Consider the following 26,251-nt stretch of genomic DNA (forward strand, 5'->3'; position numbering starts at 1 on the left):
AAGTTTTCGGTGTCCATCGCTCTGTTTAAGGCTACTTCTTCCTCTGGCTTATGTGGTGATGAGTAAATCCCAAATATCTGCAGCTTGTGATCACTTTCCACACAGTCCATAATCCTGAAAGCATTTACTAATGTGGACAGAGGTGCCTCCTTGGCAGCCTCTGCAAGTCGTGATGGCTGCAGTTCCTCAGCTGGTGGTGGGGGCCCTGTGACCGCTGGTGGTGGTGGAAGTGTCACCCTGACAGCCTCCCCTGGAGTAGAGGGCTTCATCCTCTCCATGACATGGGGCGTGAAATCCTTACCCTTCCTGGCAGGGGTTGAGGGCATCTTCCACTTCATGGCAGGTTGTACATGGTCCTTAGCCTTCCAGGCAGGAGTCGAGGGCTTCTTCCCCTTTAAATCAGGAGGTGCGGGCTCTTTCCCCTTATTTGCTGGAGGTGCAGGCTCCTTCCTCTTCTTGGCTGGAGGTGCAGGTTCTTTCCTCTTCTTGGCTGGAGGTGCAGGCTCCTTCCCCTTTGTGGATGCAGGTGCAGGCTCCTTCCCCTTCTTGGCTGGAGGAGTGGTATCCTTCCCACCATGACTAGGTGGTGCCACCACTGTCCCCGTGGACTGTTTGGCTGAGGTGCTGTGCTGGCTTGTTGAGACCATGCCCTTACGTGCAGGAAAGTGGGGAGGGGAGAGGTCAAGATGGGCAAGGAAAAACTTCTTAGGGACAGTGCTGCGGGTGGAGGGAGGAGTGATGAGAGTGGCGGTTGAGGGAGTGGTTGTAGGAGGTGTATGTCTGCTGGATTTCGGTCAGGTGCATGGGCAATATGCTGATGTGAGGTAGATGGCTGTTGGATGTGTGAGTGCTTGTGTTTGTGTCCTTTAGGAGGGGGGCAGACAGGATGGGAGAGGACACAGGGGATGTGTGAATAGATGATGTGGAGGTGTCTGCTAGTGAGGTGTGTCTGCTGCTTTGTGTGGTGATGCTGGTGGTGGATGTCGCTGCAGTTCATGCAGGTGTGGACATGACTGGTAGGGAGGTGGAGGAGGAGGAGGGGAGGGGGAGACAGTGGAGGCAGTGGATGTTGTTGTGTCTGCAACTGTCTGGTGTTCGCATGAGTGCTTGTGGGATGAAGTGTGGTGCTTGTGTCTGCCTGTGCCACTCTTGTGTGTTGTCCTGTGTGCATGCTCGTCTGTATGTGTGCCTGAGACGGATTGAGGTTGAGGAGAATGGGACTGGGAAGTGGTTGTTGGAAAGGGACAGTAGAAACAGGGACAATGGCTGTCATCTGAGAGGAGGCCAGAGCCTGAATCGATTGCTGTTGGGCCACCAATCCACTGTGAATGACCTCCAGGAATGCATTGCATTGCTGCATCTGGGATGCCAGCCCCCGTATGGCATTCACGATGGTTGATTGCCCTATAGAGATGGGTCTCAGGAGGTCAATAGCCTCCTCACTCAGGGAAGCAGGGCTCACGGGGGCAGGGCCTGAGGTGCCCGGGGCGAAGGAGATGCCCACCCTCCTGGGTGAGTGGGCATTGGCAACTCACTGAGGGGCTACTGGGAGGGCGGTGCTGGTACAGGGGTTGGGGCTGTACCTGCAGCTGGGGTGGTCACAGAGATGTCCGCCACCACCAGGGAGCTACCATCCGAAGAGGTACCTGAGACTGTGTTGTCACCTCCTCTCCCCGCCGTGGTGGTCCCCTCACCCTCTGTCCCACTGGTTCCCTCAGTGGCGGTGGACTCTGCCTCCTGGGTCCTGTGGGATGCAGCTCCCTCTGTCGTCAATGCCCCTGCTCCTCCACCAGATGATGCTAATGCATACAAGCACAGGATGACAGAACAAAAAAGGGGGGGGGAGAGACAAAGGAAACACTGGGTCAATGACTTCACCAACACCACAGTTGGCATACACAGCACCATCACACACAGGGAAGAGGCTTAAGCACTATGCATTGCACTGCCAGTGATATGGCTAGATGCTAAGGCAGGATGAGGGCCACAGACCACCAACTGCACCCCTCCTGATAACCACAAAGCACTCCCTGAAATGGAATGCTAGCAAGCTAGGTTACCCGCATTTAATATACACCTATTACTCTAGAGTTGACCCACACTGCAATGTCTGGCCTGGCCTTAGCGACACCTACTAACTCACATCCACCACCAGGATCCCACCCCACCTGCCAAATTTTGGAATGATACCCACTGTACTCACCACCTTGTGGCTGCTGTGATTCTCTCAAGCACCCATCCAGGCCACCACCAGTATGCATGCCATCAGGGGGGTCAGGTTACGACGGGCACCCTTTCCTCGTTGAGAGACCATCCCCCGCTCGGCCTCCGCAGTCTCCCGTGCCCAGCGTCTCAGGTCTTCCACCGTTTCCGACAGTGGGTGCTCCGCTTGCTATAGACCCCCAGGGTATGCATGTCCTTGGGGATGGCACGCCATAATCCCTTCTTTTGATGGCCGCTGACCTGCAGAGGCAATACAGACAGGAGAACACCATTACATAAACAGTCCAGCCTGTCACAAAAATGGCCTACCATATCTGTTTCCATCACCCTTGGCACACACATCGGCCGGCGCACACCATGTACACCACCACAAGACATTCCCCACTCCCCCGATGACACAATGCTTGCACACACATCCCCATGCATCTTTCCCACATGCATTGTGCCCAATATGTACTCAACCAGTCGCTCCATCTCCTCCGAAGTGAAGGCAGGGGCCCTTCCCTCATCACACAGGCCATGGTAGGGTCTAGACACAGGTCAAAGCAGCACACACAGAGTAGGTGTTCTCCTGTTGAACGTCAGTAACAAGTGAGGAATCAGATAGAAAATAGTGGTCATGTCGGCGGCGGTGTACACCGTCACCGCCGCCACAGATCCCCATTGGCCACTGTACTCCATAGAGCCCATATTATCTTTGAGGAATTGCACGGCGGTGCAAGAATGCCTTCCGCCACAATGCCCAACTTTGGCAGAATTACTTCACTTCCACCTGTCCCTACATTCAGGACAGGCAGTTGCCATTTCAGGGGAGGGACAATGGTCATATCGACATTATCTGCATCACAGATTAGATTGTCAGATACCTCGCCATTAACACTGTCCCATTAAGTAAATGCACCAAGTATACTGAAGTTGTGGTTCGATTGTTCAAACAGCCTACTCACTCTTGTGTCCCTTAGATACCTACCGCTGCAAATGAATAGGAGGTAGAGACATACCCCTTTGTACAGACCCCTTGTGGACTTAGCTACACTGCAGGACAGGCACATTAACCTCACCTATAGACTGGACAGGGCCACAATCACAGAGCTCTGTGGCCAATTGGAGCCAGACCTGCTCTCATCTATCCGTCATCCAACTGGGATCTCCCCCTCTGGTGCAAGTGCTATCAGTGTTCCATTTCTTGGCAACTGGTTCTTTCCAAGTGACAGTGGGTTTGGCAGCAGGAATGTCACAGCCAATGTTCTCAATCGTGCTGGCAAGAGTGTTGTATGTCCTGGTAAAACACATGTGCAGCTACATTTCTTTCCCCCAGGTGCAAGATTTGACACTGTGAAGGCCGGATTCTATGCAATGGGCCATATCTACAATATTATTGGGGCGATTAATGGGACAAATATTGCGTTTGTCCCCCTGCTCCAGAATGAAAAGGTGTTTAGGAATCGTGAGAGTTTCCACTCACAGAATATGCAGATGGTGTGCCTGGCGGACCAGTACATCTCCCACGTCAATGCTAAGTATCCTGCGTCGGTGCATGATGCCTTTGTTCTGACGAATAGCAGCATCCCAAATGTGATGGCCCAACTACAGAGGCACAGGGTGTGGCTAATAGGTGAGCCTTGGTCCCCAGCCACTGTATGTTAGTGTATGCCTTCTGGTGTCAACCCCATAGGATTGTGTGAGGCTAAGTGTTGGCCCTCAAAACTTGCAGATGACTCTGGCGACCCAAACCTATCATGGCTGCTGACCCCCATGGGAAATACCAAGACAGTGGCTGAGGAATGTTATAATGAGGCACATAAGCCAACCAGACGGACAATCGAGGGGACCTTTGGCCTCCTGAAGGCCAGGTTCAGGTGCCTCCATCTGACAGGTGGATCCCTGTGTTACTCAAAGAGAAGGTCTGCCAGATAGAAGTGGCATGCTGCATGTTGCCCAACCTGACCATCAGACGCCATGTACATTTTCTGCAGGAGGAGGAGACTAGAGATGCCCTTGACTATTGGTGTATTCTGTGTGGCTGTAGCATGATGACATTAACTTCCTTTGCATCTCAACTTACTGTCACTTATAGTTTGTCATTTTACAGATGTTGGTGATATAACAACTGTGTACTGATTTGCTGACTACAGCCAGCTACAGGTCATTATTTCTATGCTCTCACAGTGTACAGTTCATTTACACTAGATGTGATTGTTTCCATAAATTCACATTTTCAATACATAAAACACTAGTAGTCAAGTTGTGTTCAAGGGTGTTTATTGTAGTGCTAAGAGATTGAGGGGGAAGTGCAATGGAATGGGGTGATGGTGGAGGAAAGTCCAGGGTATTGTTCCAGTCTGTTTGTAGCACAGGTGCAGTGTCCAAGGGGCCATAGGAAAGGGAGCACAGGCATTTCAAAGTGGACAAGGTGACAGTGTGGGAACCAAGGGAGGCAATCCGGTGAGTCTCATTCCTGGCAGTGGTCTTGGCAAGTGTCTCTGGCTTCTATCTGGTTCGCAGGGAACGTTTGAGTGGTGGTTCACCTTCTGCAGGGGAAGGGGTGCTGGTGGCCTGTGGGTCTTGTGGTGGGGCCTCCTGCCCACTAGCTGCAGCAGAAATGGAGGGCTGGTAAATGGACTGGCCAGTGGTAGGGTCCCGCTGGTGTGCTGTTGCCTCCCTCATGATGTTGGCCATGTCTGCCAGCACCCCTGCTATGGTGATCAGGGTGGTGTTAATGGCCTGCAGGTCCTCCCCGGAAGGGGTGCTGGTGGTCTGTGGGTCCTGTGGTGGGGCCTCCTGCCCACTAGCTGCAGCAGAAATGGAGGGCTGGTAAATGGACTGGCCAGTGGTAGGGTCCCGCTGGTGTGCTGTTGCCTCCCTCATGATGTTGGCCATGTCTGCCAGCACCCCTGCTATGGTGATCAGGGTGGTGTTAATGGCCTGCAAGTCCTCCCCGATCAACTGATACTGTCTTTCCTGCAGCCGCTTGTTCTCCTGCATGTTGTCAAGGATCTGGCCCATTGTGTCCTGGGAATGTTGGTAAGCTCCCAGGATCTCGGTGAGTGCCTCCTGGAGAGTCGGTTCCCTGGTCATGTCCTCCCCCTGGTGCACAGCAGGCCTCCCAGTGTCTCTGTTGTTCTGTGCCTCTGTCCCCTGAACGGTGTGCCCACTCCCACTTACCCCAGGTCCCCGGCTGTCTTGTGTATGAAGTGTGGACTGGTATCCCTGTACAGGTGGGCACACTGCTGATTGACATGTCCTGGGGACAGAGGTGTGGGTACTCTGGGTGGGTGCTGTGTTGTTGGATCCTGTTGTGGGAGGCTCTGTGGTCGACTGTGAGTGGGCTTGGCTGACCGGATGTTCAGTGGTTTGTGATGGGCCAGGTAAGTCATCCAGATCCTGAAGTCCAGAGTTATTGTCATCATTGAGGGCATCTTCTGTTGGGGGACTGCGTAGTCGTGGCACCTCCTCTCCACTGATATTGGCTGGGGTACCTGTGAGGATATAAGTGATGTATTATGCTTCATGTGTGTGACTTTTTGTACATCCCTAGCTTCCTCTCTATCGTTGGTGGTGCCCTCCCACCTTGTGCTTGTTTATGGTGATGTATTGTGTGATTGTTAGTTTCCCTATGCTCTGCATGCTATGGTGATGGGTGTCCATGCAGGGCTGGGAGGGCTGGGATGGCTGTCCATGCATTGGTATAGCATGCAGGGCTTGGCATTTGGGTTAATCATATGTGTAGGTGCAGTATGTGGGATGGAGTGGGGTGAGGGTGAGGGTGTGAGATGGCATGCAGGTATGGGAGGTGATACGTGGTAAATATTGACTTACCAGTGTCCAGTCCTCTGGCAAATCCAGTGAGTCCCTCAGGATGCAGTAATGCCAAGACTTGCTCCTCCCATGCTGTGAGCTGTGGGGGAGGAGGTGGGGGTCCACCGCCAGTCCTCTGTATGGCTAGCTGGTGCCTTGCTGCTATGGAACGTATTTCCCCCCCTAGGTCGTTCCACCTCTTCTTTATGTCCTCCCTTGTTCTCGGATGCTGTCCTACGGCGTTCACCCTGTCCATGATTCTCCGCCATAGCTCCATCTTCCTTGCAATGGATATCTGCAGCAACTGTGCTCCTAAGAGCCATGGCTGAACCCTGACAATTTTCTCCACCATAACTCTTAACTTCTCATTGGTGAAACAGGGTGCCTTTTTGGGGACATGGGTGTTTTATGGTGTGTGTTGATGAGAGTGTGTTGAGTAAAGTGGTTAGGTGTGCATAGTGGGGGGTGAGAGGGATGTATGGGTGCATGTTGTGTGTCTGTCTAGATGTCGCAGTGGTCTTGGTGTCAGTCTCATGGCAATGATTTGTATTCGTAAATGGTTGTGGGTAATGTGGGTGTGTGTTTTATAGTGAGGTGGTTGTGTGGGTGTTGTGTGTGTATGAGTGTGAGATGTGTGTCTTTAGTACTAGCCAATGTGGTGTTGTTTTGTATGTGGGTATCCATTCTAAGCGCGGAAGTATGTACAGTCACTGGTTTACTGCCACTGAATGTCTGCCATGGTGATTCGTGGGTCATAATGTGAAGGGTATTGTTCTGTTGGCATAACGGTATGGGTGTTGGGACTGCCACTTTATCACTGACCTTTGGGCTGACTGATTTGTGTATGTGGCTGTATGCTGTCAGATTGGTGTGTGTGTGTGTCATAATATGGCGAATGGATATTCGCCACCGCGGCGGTATGTTGGTGACCGTCACCGTGGCGGTAAGCAGGATTTACCGCCAATGTCATAATGAGGGCCTTTGTTATTAAGGGTGTACATTCTGTTGGACAGAGTATTCATGCCATTATTGACAACAGGTAAAGTCTTTTCCATATTTTCTTTATCTATCTGCCTTAAACGTACAGTTGCTTCCATTTGAGAAAGCTTCCATATTTCATTTTATATGGCAGGAATCATTTAGGGCCAGGCTTTCTTGGACCTAGCAAGAAATCTTGCAAGTCTACGTCCTCTGAAAGGAAATGACGATGTTTCTTGACTGCTGTTAGTTTCTAGCCATGGTTGGCACAGTTTACCCACACTGTGTGTGGTAACTATACCAGAGAGTTGACACGAGACAAAGTGAGGATCTGGCCAGTTAACCTTGAAATCTCCTGAGGAATTCACAAAAAGCACCTGACACCCATTTGTGCTTGTTGGTCACAATAACCACTCACCAGGATTGAAAGTGTGGAATTGGAGGTACCATCCTGTACCCAAGCATTTAGTTCCTCCTCAGTGACTTTGAGGAATGATTGCCAATTGGTGAATTTTGCCGGTGTGGGGATATTGGGGCATTCATTTCTTTTATTTTTGTGAACCCTAGGCAGGATGTTGTTGAACTGTGTCATTTAAAAATATCATTTGAACGGGAGCAAGACATGCTCTAAACAAAGCTTCCCTACCCTGAATTTGCCAATCTTGTATTCCCCATACACTTTTTACAACAATCGTGTTCTTTCAGTATTTGTATCCTTCAACTGCGATTCAGGAAACAAAGGAATGGGAATAAATTAATTTTGTGTCTGTCAATAACCTTTTTGACATTTTGTATGGTGGTCATTTGAAATAATATGACTATGCCCCTATAGTGTCATGCCCAGAAAACTATGCAAATGTGTCTATCTATATGTTTTAGGGCTCAGCACAGGTAGAGATGAACAGTGTTCCACTGTATGTAATTAAATAATGATCTGTGTCTAGTCGCTCAATGCAGATAGCAATGTCCCCAGTGATTATAACGGAACATTTCCCCATAATTTGCTGTGTTCATATATAAATCATCACTTTCAAATACAGTGTAACCCTGCAGTTCAGCAAGCATTGAATCAACTGTTTTAACATCTCAGTCATCAGAAACAAAACCAGGTGTAATTACATTAGTGTTTGAAATTTTGAAAATGTAAGGAATTTGGATAACCTCAGTAGGCCTGTATTTATCAAAAGACCTTTATCCGAAACAATCCCATCCAGAATTGGTACTGCTGAAATGTTCACAATGGACAAGCCTCTTCGGACCTTATGTGAAGAAAGATATGGAGTTAGAACTTCATCCTCTGGCTCGACAGAAGAGCATTCAGGTAAATAATGATCATTTATCAAGAGAAAGAAAACAGTCACAAAACCAACCTGTTAGACCTGACAGCCATAGGTTGGTCATCCCCCAACTTTTTGCCTACCTCTCTCTACTTTTCTGACACTGTTTTGGCTGGTTTTAGGACTCAGCACACTTTACCACTGCTAACCAGTGCTAAAGTGCATGTGCTCTCTTCCATACACATGGAATCATTGGTTCATCCCCAATTGGCATATTTGATTTACTTGTAACTCCCTAGTGAAGTGCACTGCATGTGACCAGGCCCCGTAAATTTAAAGCTACACATAAGTAGCCCCTTAACCATGTCTCAGGCCTGCCATTGCCAGGCCTGTGTGTGCAGTTTCACTGCCGCTTCGACTTTTGATGAAGTAACCAGAAGAAGTCTCTGTGAAAACATGAGCCGGTGCATTACTAGTGATGATGAAAATGTATTTTATTCGTTGATTAAAACCATAAAAAATATTTTTTTTAAAGTTCCTTCCACATAAAATCTAACAAAACAATATTAGTGCAATAAGAAATTTATAGTGCAGCAAAAGTCGTGAGATAGAAATGGTATGATACATTCTACAGATTTGGTTTACACCTGCTTGGATCCCATTGTTAGTACAAGACTTTGTTACAGCGCTGGCTGAGTACCCTATAATACGGTATTGGTGCAGTAAAACATTAGTAGTACAGTAAAAGTTGTGAGAAAAAACTGGCGTGATACATTCTACAGATTTGGTTTACCCATACTTAGACCCAATTGTTTCGTACCAGACTTTGTTACAACGCTGGCTGAGCACCCTGCAATGCTGCCTAAGAACCTTCCATTCTTGAGGTGTTCATACTGAGTTAAAGGATTTTGTTGCCATTTTCTCCCTGCCTATGACTGGATTGTTTCAGGAGATAGAAACTTTGAGTGAAAAAAGTTCCAACAATTGAACCAGCCTAATATTCAATTTGGTATTTTGTGGGTTAAAAGCTTCGATTAATGCTTGTCTACAGGATCTGATCCTTAAACCATTTAATTCTTTTATCAGTAAAAGTCTTCCTTCAGCGGCCAAAGCTGGGCAAATGCAGACCACGTGCACTAAGTTTTCTTCTGCCAGGTGACATGGACGGCACTCCTGGGAGCCTACTTGCTGCTCTTTCTTCCATTTTGACATGAGGTCTAGCGTTGGAACTTCACCCAGCCTGAGCCTGAGAAAGCGTTGCTTGTTTTTTTCAGTGAGTAGGGGCCAGCCATAAGTGGTGATTTTTTAAATGTTTTATAAGAGTTAAGGATCAACCAACTATGCACCCTTTTAGCCAGAGCCTCCCTATCTTCTAGCCAGCTCTGTCATGTACTTGATTTATTCACAGCTTTGTTAAACGCTGGGTTGGGGAGCAACTGATCCCATACCTCACCTAAGTTCAAAAGACTTTTACTCTTTTCTAGATACCTCATATAATTGCAATTCCCCCTTTCTGAGATAATTTCCTACTAGACTAGATTGGCTAAAGACCTTTGACATATGCCGCAGGATGGGCTAGCGACTGCTTGACCAGCATAAATTCCAGTCTGAATTGGGCTGGCGAGGCATGCACAGGTAGCTGAAAAACATGCTTATATGTCTTTATCAGTAGCTTATCCAGGAGACCTACATCCATCCCCCTCATTTTGTCGGTCCCATGGGTGAGGGTTGGGAGTAATTTTGCTCTCATTATGGCTGTTAATGGGTTCAGAGCATGACCACAGATTGAGTTTGATAGCTTGCAAAAGGAGTGAGTAAGTGCCTGCGTCTTATTTTGTTATTGCTTCTTTTTGTAGCGCATAGTTATATCTGGCATTGACCATGACTCCTAGGTATCTGTATGAACTTACTTCCTTTAGGGTCTTCCCAGTCAAGTACCATTTACGTTGGTTAGTGGGTCTGCGGCTTAAAGTGATCATTTTAGATTTATTATGGTTGATTTCTAATTAGTTTGGTCCTGCATATTGTTCCAATTTGTTTAGCAGTTTTTGCATGCCTATTCTGGTGTTCCTAATTAGTAATAGATCATCTGCGTATAACATTTTAGGTAGTTGTTGGCCACCCAGGGAGGGAGAATGAAATGATTGATTGTTTAACTTGGCAGAGAGATCTGCTATGTGCAGGTTAAGAGTGTTGGGGCCAATACACAACCTTGTTTAATACTGACAGTTGTTTTAACTGCCCTAGATAGGTGAGAGCCTCCCCACAATTTCACCTTCACCCAAATGTCAGAGTAGATCATTTTGATGGCATTTAAAATAGTGTGTGGTAACCCCCAGGGTTGTAGTTTGGCCCACAATTTGCCATGGGGGACACAATCAAAAGCAGCTTTAAAATCAACAAAGTACAAATAGGTAGGGGTCCCAGTTGCTTTTGCTGTGTTGGTGATCAGTCCCAGTGCCATAAGGTGTGTTAATGTTCCTTGTCGCTTGGTGAAGCCAGATTGATTTAGGGGTAAAACATTTTTATCTGTGATCCAGGCTTCTGGGTGTTTTAGCACACAGGATGAAAAATACTTGAGGTCAACATCTAAGAAAGCGATTAGTCTGTAATTGCTTGGGGAAGCCACGTTCCCACCCTTAAATATGGGGTGGATTATAGACCCTCTCCAGGTAGCCGGGACAGTGCCAGTTGTAAACACATAATTGAACATTACAGACAGGAAATTGGCCCATCTTTTTGTTTCCTGTTCCTGTTTAAATAATGCTTGAAGTAAACCATTAGGGCCAGGGGTACAGTCAGTTTGTGACTTCCCAATGATTTTTGATAGTTCTGATGCTGTAAATTTCAAAACTTCAGGAACATCGAGTTCCCAATTATTAATGTGCCCCTGGATTCGTGGACCTTCTTCGATGGTAGATTCTTTTAGATGGGACCTTACGTGAGATACTCATGTTTCCTCTCTTATGTTTGCATTATTAGCTGCTTTTGAATTCTTGTCCATTGTATTAATGATTTTCCAAAGCCTTTTGGAGTCAGATGTTTTGGACGCAAAATGTAGTTTGGCCCAAAGGGCTTCCTGCTGGTGTTTTTTAAAGGTCCATAGATGCCCTTTAAATAGTTTCCTTTGCTCTCGCAATGCGGCCAGTATTGATCCATTGTTTGGGGCTTTACTCATTTGCCTTAGTAGTTTACCTACAGCTGCTTTCCTCCTGCGCACTGGCTGCGGTAAATGTAAACATTGGTGATGTTTCACTTGTGCTCCCTTTCTTGAGTTGTCTAAAGAGTCTTTGTTTATGAGATTGGAGGCAAAGTTCTCCCAGACTGTTGTCAATTTTGCCTCGCTTGTGGCCATTGCTTCTAGCTTTTGTAGAGCATCTGCTGCTTGGCTTTCAATGGTGTCAGAGGACCATTTAAGTCGCTTTAAGTTTTCGGTGTCCATCGCTCTGTTTAAGGCTACTTCTTCCTCTGGCTTATGTGGTGATGAGTAAATCCCAAATATCTGCAGCTTGTGATCACTTTCCACACAGTCCATAATCCTGAAAGCATTTACTAATGTGGACAGAGCAGGGGTCACCAATGTGTAGTCTATGTGGGAGACCGTTGTCCCGGAGGATCTTGTCCATACCGGGGGATGTCGGGTGACTTCCGCCCATTTTGCACAGAGGCCTACCGATTCACAAGTACGTATAAAACTCTCCCCTAACTTGTCTTTCCTGTGTTTTTTTTTTAGAGTGTTTGGCTGGGCACCCTTGCCAATGTTTGAATGTGATCCTCACCGGGGTTGTGGAATAGGTAGAGATTGAAATCACCCGAAATTAACCAATATGCCTATATTACTGTACTTTTTATCCTTATCAGTTGGTTTAATAAGTTGTTTGCTTCAAATTTTTTTATTTTTTGGATTAATGTATATATTGGCTAAGATCAGTGGTTCCTGTATATTCTTTCCCCAATCATCAAGCCTGAGTAGTTGAAAGGGCAGATCTTCCTCCTTCCTTGTGCTCTGAGATTTCTGCAAAGATACTTGTGCTAACATAGATTGCTAGGCCTCCCTTTGGCCTACCGGGCCTATTGGTTTTTGTGGCTGAACTGAGATATTCCGTGAATCCAATTATCAGTGTTGATTCCATTGCCCAGGATGCCTGTAGGAGTAAAATATCAAATGAACTTAAAAATGTTGTTACTGAAGGGTTCTTCAACTTTGCCCATAGGCCACCTACATTCCATGAACAAATAGTTATTACGCCTTGTGCGGGTTGATCTTTAACTATTCAGCTGTTGCCCATCGGTCCTGGGGGTGATGCTGTTGCTGCCCATTCCCTTTCCGGATGTAGTTGCTGACCCAAAACCACTCTTTTCCTCCCTTCTTCTTTCCTTATTCGAACTCTCAGTGGGGTCTTAGATGGTCTCCTCTCGCTAGCCATTTTTTTCAGTGGCTCTTCTGGCCAGATGTACTCCTTTCAAAACCAACCATGTGCCTTTAGGTTTTTTCAGGTGTTGTGAGTCTAGTGGTGGGTTTGGATATCACTCTCCTTTGTAGATGGCCACCTCAATACCCCAGGCTTTCAATAGGTCCTTACTTTCCATGATCCGCTTGGGGATAACCAGTGCTGAAAAGATAGTGAGTGTTGGATCCGTATGTTGGTTCCCTCTTGCTTGAATACATTTTATTGCAGCGAGGTCATCCGAGGCTACATGCTGTAGATCCGGTAGGGCTTTTCTAATTCCTAAAATAGTAGAGCGATTAAGAACATTTGTGGGGGACCTTGAGGTGATTTCTGGGATACAGAGCAGCTGGTGGATGGGTTTGTAAATATTCACACCTGTTATAAAGGACTGGTTTTGTTCTATGTGCCAGTTTTGATATTTGTAACCCCCCTTTGCACTGTCTAGTACCAAGTGTGTTTCTCTTGCTGTTTGAGTTAATCAGTGTTAGTTCGCTAAGCTGCCCAGACGTAGTGGATTTTGGCTTTATACTCTGCTCACCCCTAAGGGGGGGTTGATGTTGTGTCCGTTAATATGCTTACTGCTGCAATTTGCCTCAAAGGCGACCTTGTTAACTGAGCGCTACCTCTTGAATCAGGAAGTGTTATTACATCTGCTATTATGTTGGTACTTGTACTTGTGTGGGCAGTAATGTCTCTGTTACACCTTCCACTTGATGCCATGTGATCCTTGCTTGGTTCCTTTGGGCTAATATGGCTTTCATAATAGTTAATTGATGAAGTTGGGCGTACTTCCTACCTTTTCTTGCCCGCTTTCGTTCCCTTTTTGATAAAACCCAGGTTATGGGATTTTCAGGGTTCCCGGCCTTATTGGTGGTTTGTAACGGAGAATGATTCTCCAGGGGTTCCATACTGGTGCTTGCTAAGGTGTAACTTTGAGCCAAAGTTCTTTTCTCACTTGTGGGCATTAGAAGGGAATGGGACTTCTCCCCTTGTTTCTGCTCCAGTGGTGCAGATGTTAACATGGTGGCGAGCGGGTTGGTATATGTGTGTTCATCCTTCCGGGTGGAGCAGATTTCTTGCAGTATTCCTTCTAGGATTTGTGGCAGTTGAGATATCTTATCTACCACCTCCTTGCAGGAGCAAATAGTAAAATCATTGGAGTGATTAGCTTGCGCCCTTGTTACCAGGGAATTTAATTTTTCTAGCTTACTGTCTATTCCAGATACGAATACTGCAAATGTATTTAACAAGTCAACTTGGATGTCCATTTTATTTGGATCCACTTTGCATGGAGGTTCATAGTAGATGGTGTCATCAGTTTGCATTGCATTGGAGCAGAAAACAGTCACATCTTGGACAGTTCTTGTTGGTGAAGTGATAACAGGAATCAGAGGAAGCTCATTGTCTGCCCTACCAATGCTCGAGGAGGCATTTGTAGCATTGCTGTACATGCTGGTGTAGTCAGAAATAATGTCCTATTTGCTAGTGAGAAGGAACCGGGGACTCCCCAAGGGATCTCTGGGTCTACTGTGCAGGATCGGCCACATGATGCAACTTGATGTTGTCGATGGAGACAAATCTGTTACCTTCGGATCCTGGCGGTGGTGGTAGGAGGCTAGTTCTGGTGCGTTGTATTTCCAGGACTGGTACCGGTGATCTGGAAGATGGGCCAAAGTCATTCTTCACAGCAATTTTCTCATGAACCAGGTTCCCAACTTTAGGAATCCAACCTGTAGATGTTTTTGGCAAATTCCTTATTCCTAACGTGGCAGCACTGACGTATGAGTTATCATCACAGAATAGCTGAAGCTCCTGTAAGACAGTGAGACTTTCATTTATGCTAGGTTTGTCTGCTGCCACCATACCAGGGCCATCTTGATCTGGAATATACATAGGTATCCCAAAGAGGACCTCGTGAGGACTGTGTCCCCCCCAAGGACCATCTTGGCAGATTATCCAGTGCTCTCAGCACCCCATATAGGTGATGAAGCCAACTACGGCCTGAACCTAACACTCTAGCTGTTAAGGACGACTTAAGTTCTCTATTCCTCCTCTCCATTACCAAATTAATCTTGGGATGGTAGGGTGAGGCGTAATGGAGTTCAACACCCATGGTGTCCCCGAATGCCTTAGAGGCAAAAGCAGGTCACTGGTCCAAATGGGATACTGCAATCTACAATAAAATGCATGAGCTGCAATAATTAGGATAATGATCAATACAAAAAGCAAAATGGTAAATATGAGAATTGTGATTATAAAGACCCCCACCATTTTGCAATAAATATGAAATGTAAAATCCCTTAAACCCTAGCATGGAGAACCTTATCTCTAGCCTAACAAGAGTTAGGTGTGATAACCCTAATCTACCAGTTCCATGTCAATGAGATGTGCCCCCCCAATCCTTGTTACCTTGGACATAGGTCTCTAGATTAGACTCTGTGGTGACACGAAGGCTGGGTCTGCATCAAAGCAAAGTGCAGCATAGATGACATCAATAGCATCTGATAGGAATACCTCTGATAACCTATTCTGTGTGAGATGTATTTATACAGATCTTGTAGGATCCCTGATGCAGGTATGTTGCTAAACAATAGATAAAGGGATAGGCTTGTGGCAGCAATTATCTAAACAATTCCCATCAAAAGTACATTATGTTCCTATGACACACAAGTGAGAAAGGTACATGATGTACCAACGTCCAGCACTTGATTTTGACACTGAAATTGATACCTTCACAGGGAGGCACTGATAGTGCAAATCAAAACACTGCTTTAACTCTAAACAAAGGCAGCCATCTTAAAAGAAATACAAAAATTAACTGGCTAAGACAGCGCAGGATAAGTGGGTAAAAAGTTACGAGGTGATGGGGCACAAGCCTCCAAGCCAGAAGGCTAAGCTAAAGTCCTACTTCTCATTAAAACTAAGTAGGACCCACTACACACATACACTCCCTGTACTTCTTTGTGTTCTCAGGCACAAGGGTTCTCTGGACCATCTCACTGTATAGACAAAGGTCATCTCAGCTGGCTTTCACCCTTCTCCTAGAGCCAACTTCTCACCAAGCGCTATATTGGCCAAACCCTGTGAGTGTGCACCAGTGGGTTCCAGTGCCCACTTGGTACACTTGGGATCCCCCATCATGTGACTCCCCTAATCACATACATAGAACTTACAGGGACATGTCTCTGCAGGCTTTCTTTTAGAGATCCACAGCTTCTTCTCACTTTGGGGCTGGAAATACTTACTATTACCACCCAATTTTTCTGTTGGGGGTCACGCCCACCCTTGGCAGAGTCTCCCCATACCTCTTTTGGACCCTGGTGCTCTCCCACTGGCCCCCTTCAGGGGCAAGCTTCCTGGAGTCAACCAGCTTGCTTTCAATTGGGTGCTGGCAGAGCTCTAGAAAACACAGACTACAGAAGTGCTCCAATGCAATCAAATTGTCCAGCCCCTCATAAGTTGTTATTTTGCTGCCCTTCATGCATCCATCCAGTGCTATGCAGAAAGAATCAACACATTTTAACTAAGTTTGAGAATCCCCTTCTTGCAAGACCTGAATCTTTCCGTGTACCACTGTAGAGCGAGACCATATCTATTGAGTGGGGCGTCCTTCATGTACAGTAAGTGAGCTCCTGGGGATCCCCTAGGTGTGACAAGGTGTCCCTCCCTTCCACTCGAAGTGCTTCCACAGACCAGCCCCCAGTGTACCTCAGGGACCAGGTTAATGCGAAGACCTGACTCACACCCCTTAAACTACAAGTGTATGTCATTCTTTCTTTTAAAAATCCTTTACCAGATCTTCAGGAATGTGCACACTTTTCTCAGATTGCACTACTGCAAACATGTGTGCTGGACCTGCCCTTCATATCCAGCTCATTCAAGCTCAGCTCGTGAGCTAAAAACATTTTTCTCTCCTCCATGGCCAGATCCACTTTCTTTGCCTCTGCCTCTCCATCCATTTTGGCCAATTCCAGCTTGAGCTTCTCAAGCTCCAAATGATGTGTTCTCTCTGCTTGTCTGTCCAGCAGTTCCTCATATCTTTGGAAGAAACTCTGCTGTCTGCATGGAGGCCCTCCCTCCAGGTAGGTCCAGATTATTCACCAAATCAGCATGCTTGCTCTGCACCTCCTCATCCACAGCCATATACTCCTCTGCTGTGTGCCCCTCAGCCTTCTTTGCTGCCAACCATGCCCTTAGCGCCTTTTGCACTGGACATTGAAACTCCTTACAAAATTGCTGGAGCTGGGCCACTGTGTAATCCTCCAATTTCTCCAGCTCAAACACCACATTTGCAACAACTGAGGATCACTCCCCAGTCTGGGACATATTTGTGCACAAGGTTCAGCAAAGGTGTCAGGTCTCAAAGGCAGAGGGATCCCAAAAGGACAAAAAGAAAAGCAAAAGAAAATCAAGAGAAAATAAACCTGTATATGGTTGTGTAATGGCCTGCAATAAAACAGTAGTGTACTCAAATCACTGTCTGAAAAGTACAAATACAAGCCCTATCCTCAACACTGATCACCAGTGTTAGAAATGTGATCTCTGGTTGGCAGTCAGTTTGCACTTGGTCCAAGCAGGGACCCTCACTCTCACCAGGGTAAGGGAGATACACAGCTCAGATAACCCCTGCTCATCCCCTTGGTAGCTTGGCACAAGCAGTCAGGCTTATCTCAGAGGCAATGTTTAAATTATTTGTACAAATATACACACAGTAACACAGTGAACACACAATGAAAGGACTCCACACCACTTTAGAAAAATAGACAATATTTATCTAAATCAAGCAAGACCAAAAAGACAAACATCTAACATGCACAAGCAAAGATACGAGTTTTTAAGGTAAAAAAGTAATCAATGGATGCATTGTTTTAGCACAATGTACCTGGTACGTGTAAAAAATAAAGCCTCATTGGCAGCTGTGTGTTGGAAAAGCAAGCAATGCATAGATTTGTCACTTGCAAGTGAGGCTGTGCATCGATTCTTTCTCTGTTGGGTAAGCAATGCGTTGTTTCTTCCCTTGCAGGGAAGGGATGTGTGGATTTCCAGACAAGTAGCCTCAGGTCTGTGCAATGATGTTGACGATATTCACGCCCAGGGACGATGTATGGAAAATCCAGATGCATGGAAGTGATAAATCTGCGCTGAGCGGGTGATGCGTCTATTTTTCTGCCACTCAGCTCCAGTGCGTGGATTTCAGATGAATTCTTTGATATCCCTGAGACTCCTTAACAGGAGGCAAGCTCAGTCCAAGCCCTTGGATAAACTTGACAATCAGGATACACAGCAGAGTCCAGTCTTTGTCCTCTTTAAGGCAGAAGCAGCAACTGCTGGTTAACCTAGCAAAGCACACACAGCAAAGGGGCAGTACTCCTTCTCCAGATCTTCAGCTCTTCTCCTTAGAAGATGTTCCTCTTTATTCAGAAGTGTTTGAAAAATCTGGGGTTGTGGGTCCACTACTTATACTATTTTCTGCCTTTGAAGGAAGCAAACATCAATGGAAAGTCTCTGTTGATCACAAGATCCTGCCTTGCCCAGGCGTGGTCCCAGACACACTCCAGGGGGTTGGAGACTGCACTGTGTGAGGATAGGCACAGCCCTTTCAGCTGCAGGTGTCAGCTCCTCACTCCCATGATATGCAGGACACACCTTTGTGTCACTGGGAATTCACAAACAGCCCAACTGTCAGGAAGAGGCACAGAATGGTTAAGCAAGAAAATGCCCACTTTCTAAAAGTGGCATTTGCTAACAGACAATCTAAAAAACAACTCTACCAAAAGACATGTTTTTAAATTGTGAGTTTATAGACCCCAAGCTCCTTATCTCTATCTGTTCCCAATGGGAAATTACACTTAAAGGTTATTTATTTTAGGGCAGTCCTTATGTTAACCAGTGGGAGAGATAGGCCTTGCAATAGTGAAAAACAACTTTAGCACTGTTCAGCAGTGATAAAGAACCCAGAGAATTAAAAACAAGCAAAAACAAAGACCAGTAGAGAGTCAAAAATACAGTAAGAAGACGAAAAAGACAGGGGAAACCACGCCAAGAAAACATGGGCAATCACCTTTAGTTATACCTCTCCTCATTGGACAGCGGACAGCAGTGTTTCATCAGGCAGGATGGCCACCTTACTCTGGCGTCAGCAGCATCAGGACCCTGCATAACACAGGCTTCACACAGGAAATATCAGCAATCCAGAATTAGTTGTGCTTATCAGTACTGCACAGCTTGCATGAATAGGGCAATTGAGATTAAGGCCCTCATTATGACCCCAGCGGTCGGCAGTAATATGGTGGAAAGTACTGCCAACAGGATGGCGGTACTTTCCACCATATTATGACATTGGCGGTTTGGCTGAAGCCAAGCCACCAATGTACCACACGGACCACCATGGCGGTAACGGCCACTGGGCTGGAGATAGCATGTTTTTTGTGGCTTCCTTACTGCCACAAAAACCATGGTGGTAGGCACTATCAGTGACAGGAAATCCCTTCCCTGTCACTGATAGGGGTCTTCCCCGCCCCTACACCCCTCCCCAGACACCCCTCACCCCTCCATCCTCTCCAGATCCCCTTCATTCACACCCCTCCCTTCACACACACACGCATACACACACCCATTCCAACATTCAGCCATGCATGCATACATCCAGTCAAACACACATCCGCACGCGCTTACATACTTACTCACAGACACGCATTCACACATCTCAACAGGCACGCACTCACACCTCCAGACATGCACACACATACACCATGCAACACCCCCCATACATGTACGCACAGAAATACACCCCCACACCCGCACACAACACCCCCTCCCCTGTCGGTGCACCCACTTACCGGTGTCCAGGGGGTCCTCCGGCAGGAGATGAGACGGGGCGCTGCTGCCAGCAGCAGTGTCCACCAGCAGAACACTACCAGGCTGTATTATTTCTCATAATACGGCTGGCGGTGGTCTACTGGCATGGCGCTGCTGCTGGCAGCAGCACCACCTTACCGCCTTCCGCCAGCAAGGCCACAGCCGGATTTCCATCAACCTTCTGGCGGAAATCCAGCTGTGGTCATAATCCGGCCGATGGCTGGTAGCTGCGGCAATGGTCTTTCGGTAGCCGGCACCAGGGCGGTAGGCGTTTTTTACCACCAAGGTCCAAATGAGGGCCTAACACTTTATTTATCAAATGCCAGCTAAGGGTTAAAAGGATTCAGTAGAAGCAGAGAGCAGCTGGATATCTTTAATACATCAGGACTGACCAAACTCTCACCAACATGAACTAACTTCCCAAAGTTCCTCCCTGATTTGAAACATACACTATCAATTGATTGGTCCTTCAGGTGGGCTCACTTCAGGTGTCAGATTCAGTGTCCAATGGCTGTGGATGGCACCATCAAATTTGTAACTATTCTGGATTTTCTCAGCAGAAATGCATTGTTAATTCAATTATTTCACACAGTTCCGACAAAATATTACATTATCTAACTTCTTGCAACATCAAGTTCTTCTTGCATAGTACAGTAAATAAAATAATACAATTTCATGGAAATCATAAGATTCCTGTCTTGTTCAACAGCTAGAACAAATAATGCAACATTGTTCATAATAGACATACACCTCGCCTTCAATACAATAGAACATTCAACATCACGTTAACAGCCTAGGAAATGAAGACTGCAAAATTAATCTTTTCAGGCCTAGTCAAGCTAAGAAAGCCTTAGTACACATTAATACACTTAGGGGCAGATTTAAGAGCTCCTATCACCACCTTAGCTCCGCCATAGCATAATTGCTTTTACGCTAAGACAGCGTTAAAGTGGCACTTCCACCGCACCATATTTACAAAGTGGTGCAATGCAGTCTTTGTGCCACTTTGTAAACCCTTACACCGCGGGGGCACTACGGGGTGCAAGGAAACTGGTGCTGCACTGGGTGCAACACCACTTTCCTTAAATATGCCTAATCTTAATGCATTAATAAACCTATTGCATACCTCACAATTCAATTCAAATATGCAAAGCAAATTATTCTATTGCAAATATTATTTATGACATGTTAGAACTGATTTGATCGTGCATTTATTTTTCTGCACACAAGTGACTTGCATTAATAAAATTAATTCAATTCAATATAAGTACGGTTAACTCATATTAATTTAGCACTTTCAATAACATTCTTAACATTAAATCACATTAGTACTTCATCTAATAAAAATGCAAAGCCTTTCATGTCAAAACATAGGTCCTCATTACAACTTTGGTGGTCTTCTGTCAAGAGCGCTTTGGTGGCAGCCACCAAAAGACCACCATGTTGGCAGTCATCCGACCACTCTATTACAATCCATACCATGAAGACTGCCAAAAAACAGCCAAAATACCAAAACTGCCAGGGGCAAGAAAGAGGCGGATCCACCACCAGCACCACCAGCCCGACACAAATCCTTCCATCAGATTACGACCCACAAATTACCACAGTTGTTCTTCCATGCTGGAAAACCATTGGCGGTGCGAGCTGCCGCCCTCAGAAACTGCCACTGACAGAAAACAACACCAAATTGGACAGTTTGAATACCCCACACCTGACATACCTACACACACCACTATATAACACACCCTCACACAATCTATAATCCTTTGCAAAAAATCTCAATACTGAGAAACGGAGAGCAGACACATACACAGAGAGAGTACCCTAACACTATTCGCACACATCACAAGTGAAAATTATAAAGTACACTGTTCCAAAAATGAAAGTGCTGAAAAAGACACAGGGCTATTGATGGTCAAGAGCTAGGAGAGCCCTCACACACCCAATAGGATGTCAAGCTTCATCACTGGGCAAGCTCCTCGTCAGACCGGCGCTGCAATGTCTGACGGGCCACCCCTTGTAAAGGTGGTGGTTCTTAACCGAAGATCTTATGCCAATAATGTTCAGATCTATGATGAACACATACTATAGGTGTATGTAGGAAGAGAAAAAAGAAAAGAGTAGAATTGGCTCAGTACCATCGCCAACATATTTAATAATTCAGAAATAGGTTAAGGCCTAGATTAAAAAATGAAAAGGGGAGTGCTAGTGGAGATAATGCTCAGCTGCACTCTGGTAAAGGATAATGGGTCATGCCCCAGATCCTATGATGCTAGGTCAACATGTTTTACATCTAAATGGTCACAAAAGATCCAGTGACGCTTCTTCAGGACCACTATTAATACTTCTCCTATAATAGTACTAAAGCCCGAATAGGGTATGTGAAAGTAAGTACTGGTCGGTCGCTTACTTATATAAGCTGCACGTCATAGTCAGTTTAGTCAGCAAGTCGCCCATCCCAACACAAGGTACAGGCTTCCTAGGAGTACACAGGCCACAAGACCAAGAGTGTGGTAACATCCACGTCTTGGAGTGATCCCGGGACCTAACCGGGGCCGTGCTCCTCCACACATGACACGCATCACACATCAGCTAAACCAACACAATACACACACACACAACGAGCACAAACATATCATGACAACTGCCCATTCCTGACAATGCACCATCCACACCCCATCAACCACCCACCCTTCCATACACAAAATCCCCCCACACCCTCAACACAATCACAACCATGTCCCCATCAAAAGCACCCATGATTCACTGATGATGAGTTGAGGGTCATGTGGATGAAATTGTCAGGGTAGAGCCGCAACTGTAACACCAAGTATCAGGAAAATGGAGTTATGGCAAAGAATAGTTGACAGGGCAACTCAATGGGCAGTCATCCATGTATAGGGGATGATATCAGGAAGAGGTGGAACGACCTACGGGGGAAGGTATGGTCAATGGCATAGAGACAACAGATAGCCGTGCACAAGACTGGTGGTAGGCCCTCACCTCCTCCCCCACAGTTCACATCTTGGGAGATGAAGGTCTTCACACAAATAACCCCTGTTTGACCTGACAGCCTTAGGGTGGTCACCCATAACATTTTGCCTGCCTTCCTCCCTCCACTTTTTAGATACTGTTTTTGCTGGTTTTAAGACTCTGCACACTTTACCACTGCTAACCAGTGCTAAAGGGCATATGCTCTCTCCCTTTAAACATGGTAATATTGGATCATGTCCAATTGGACCATATAATTTACTTATAAGACCCTAGTAGAGTGCACTATATGTGCCCAGGGCGTGTAGATTAAATGCTACTAGTGAGTCTGCAGCACTGATTGTGCCACCCACTTAAGTTGTCTAAGGCCTGCCATTGCAAGGCCTGTGTGTGCAGTTTCACTGCCAATGCGGCTTGGCATTTAAAAGTACTTGCCAAGCCTAAAACTCTCCTTTTTCTACATATAAGACACCCCTATGGTATGCCCTAGGTACCCCATAAGGCAGGGTGCTGTGTAGGTAAAAGGCAAGACATGTACCTATGTAGTTTACTTGTCCTGGTAATGTAAAACTCCTAAACTCATTTTTAAACTGCTCTGAGGCCTACTCCCTTCATAGGCTAAGGTTGGGGCTGCCCTCATACATTGTTTGAGTGGTAGCTGCTGATCTGAAAGGAAAGTCATATTTAGTATGGCCAGTATGGTGATATAAAATCATGCTGACTGGTGAAGTTGGATTTAATATTACTATTTTAGAAATGCCACTTTTAGAAAGTGAGCATTTCTCTGCACTTAAATCTTTCTGTGCCTTACAATCCACGTCTGGCTGGGTTTAGTTGACAGCTCCTTGTGCTTTCTCTCACACACACACCAAACAGGATACTCAGCCTCACTTGCATATATCTGCATTTTGAATGGATCTTCTTAAGCTGTGAGAGTTGAGGGCCTGCCTTCACACAAAGAACTGCCACACCCCCTACTGGGACCCTGGCATACAGGATTGAACTGAAAGGGGACCTGGTGCACTTCTAAGCCACTCTTTGAAACCCCCGCCACTTCAAAGGCACATTTGGGTATATAAACAGGGCCACTGCCCTTACCAACTGAGGCACTTCCTCGAGAAGAAACTTGTAACCAGAACCTGCAACCTGCCAAGAAGAATTGCCTGGCTGCCCAAAGGACTCACCTGACTGCTTTCTGTGAAGGACTGCTGCCTTGCTGTTGACCTGCTGCCTTGCTGCTCTGTGCCTGTGGTGAAGAAGTGCTCCCCAAGGGCTTGGATAGATATTGCCTCCTGTTCCCTTAAGTCTCACCACCAAAAAGATTTAGGGGGTCATTCCAACCCTGGCGGTCGGTGTTAAAGCGGCGGTTAAAAAAATGGAATTCTGACCCTGGCGGAAACCGCCAACAGAGACCGCCACATTAACATTCCGACCGCCACGGCGGGACAAACAAACAGCGCGGCGGTCACCGCCAACAGACAGGCGGAAGTCAATGTACCGCCCACCCTATCACAACCCACCAACCCAGCCACCTTTTCCAGGGCGGTACCCCCGCCGATAAAAACACGGCGGAAACAGATATTTCAAACGGAAAACGCTCACCTCCATACACCCCACGAGGAATCTGGACAGCATGGAACCCGAACTACACATCCTACCAGCTATTGTATTCCTGCTCCTCTACCAGGAGCACGAATGCCGGCGCAGAAGACTACGGTGAGTACTGCACCTACGACACAGGGGAGGGGGAGGAGAAAATATTACGGGCACACATACGCTACACACCCACCACCACCCTCACCCACTACAACACACACATCAATGCATAGCAATACATCACTGTTACAACCCCCAAACCCCCGGAAGAATGCAAAGACAAAATGAAATGATCATAAACAGTCTAATATATTGCATTATTGGCATATAAAAATATCACACATTTCAAACTAATATATACATAAATATTAAAAGTCCGATACTTTTAGCAGTCATTGTCCGTGGACCACTGGGCCCAAATCACATGGGCAAGGCCCACACAGGATACCTGACACCAACGGAGAGAACTTCAGGGGCATCAGATAGAAAAACTATAGGCACCTCAGGGGAAAGGGAAGGGGGGCACCTCAGCCACATGAGTACACAACGCCAGATCCACGAGGAGCCTCCATGGCCACTGTCCCATCCTGGGGAGTGCAAAGCCACAGTCTCTCAAGTCCATACAGTGGGTGGTTTGCCCACTGTACCATCCTGGGGAATGCAAAGCCACAGTCTCTCAAGTCCATACAGTGGGTGGCTTGCCCACTGTACCATCCTGGGGAGTGCAAAGCCACTGTCTCTCAAGTCCATACAGTGGGTGGCTTGCCCACTGTACCATCCTGGGGAGTGCAAAGCCACAGTCTCTCAAGTCTCTACAGTGGGTGGTTTGCCCACTGTTACATCCTGGGGAGTGCAAAGTCACAGTCTCTCAAGTGGATGACAGTGTCCACTGGTTCTGGAGGGGGACTGGTGCCCAGAGTGCTTCGTGCAGCCCTGCCCGACACAGATGCGGCACTGTCCCTTCCGCCAATGGGCCAGCGGTGCTTGAGATGAAGGGCCCAGTTCAGCGGTGCTTGAGACGGCGGTGCCCTGTTCAGCGGTGCTTGAGAAGGCGGTGCCCAGCGGAGCGGTGCTTGAGATGAAGGGCCCAGTTCAGCGGTGCTTGAGACGGCGGTGCCCTGTTCAGCGGTGCTTGAGATGAAGGGTCCAGTTCAGCGGTGCTTGAGATGAAGGGCCCAGTGCAGCGGTGCTTGAGACAGTGGTGCCCTGTTCAGCGGTGCTTGAGACGGCGGTGCCCAGCGGAGCGGTGCTTGAGATGAAGGGCCCAGTTCAGCGGTGCGTGAGACGGCGGTGCCCAGCGGAACGGTGCTTGAGATGAAGGGCCTAGTGCAGCGGTGCTTGAGACGGCGGTGCCCTGTTCAGCGGTGATTGAGACGGCGGTGCCCTGTTCAGCGGTGCTTGAGATGAAGGGCCCAGTGCAGCGGTGCTTGAGACGGCGGTGCCCAGCGGAGCGGTGCTTGAGATGAAGGGCCCAGTGCAGCGGTGCTTGAGATGAAGGGCCCAGTGCAGCGGTGTTTGAGATGAAGGGCCCAGTTCAGCGATGCTTGAGATGAAGGGCCCAGTTCAGCGGTGCTTGAGATGAAGGGCCCAGTTCAGCAGTGCTTGAGATGAAGGGCCCAGTGCAGCGGTGCTTGAGACGGTGGTGCCCTGTTCAGCGGTGCTTGAGACGGCGGTGCCCAGCGGAGCGGTGCTTGAGTGAAAGGGCCCAGTTCAGCAGTGCTTGAGATGAGTGTCCAGTGCAGCGGTTCCGGCCCAGGCATGGATGTCACTCGCCACCTGACATGTGGCTGGCGGGGCCTTCCTGCCCATCTGTCTGTTGGCTTGCGGGGCCCTCCTGGGCTGCCGTACCAGGCCTCTGGGTGTCCTCCTGCACACCTGGGATGGGGCTGGTGGGGCCCTCCTGGGCAGCTGACCTGCTGCCAGACTTGTCAGGCGTGCTGCCCTTCCCACCCTTCCCTGGTCGTCTGTGGCCCTTTCCCACCTTTGGCTGTGTGCCAGGTGGCACCCCACTTCCAGCCGGAGCCAGGGTAGGGATTTTGGTCCCTGGTGTCCTTGGCCTCTCGCGCCGGGCACTGGTAA

This window comes from Pleurodeles waltl, chromosome 2_2, assembly GCF_031143425.1.
Source record: "Pleurodeles waltl isolate 20211129_DDA chromosome 2_2, aPleWal1.hap1.20221129, whole genome shotgun sequence".
NCBI classification, from domain to species: domain Eukaryota; kingdom Metazoa; phylum Chordata; class Amphibia; order Caudata; family Salamandridae; genus Pleurodeles; species Pleurodeles waltl.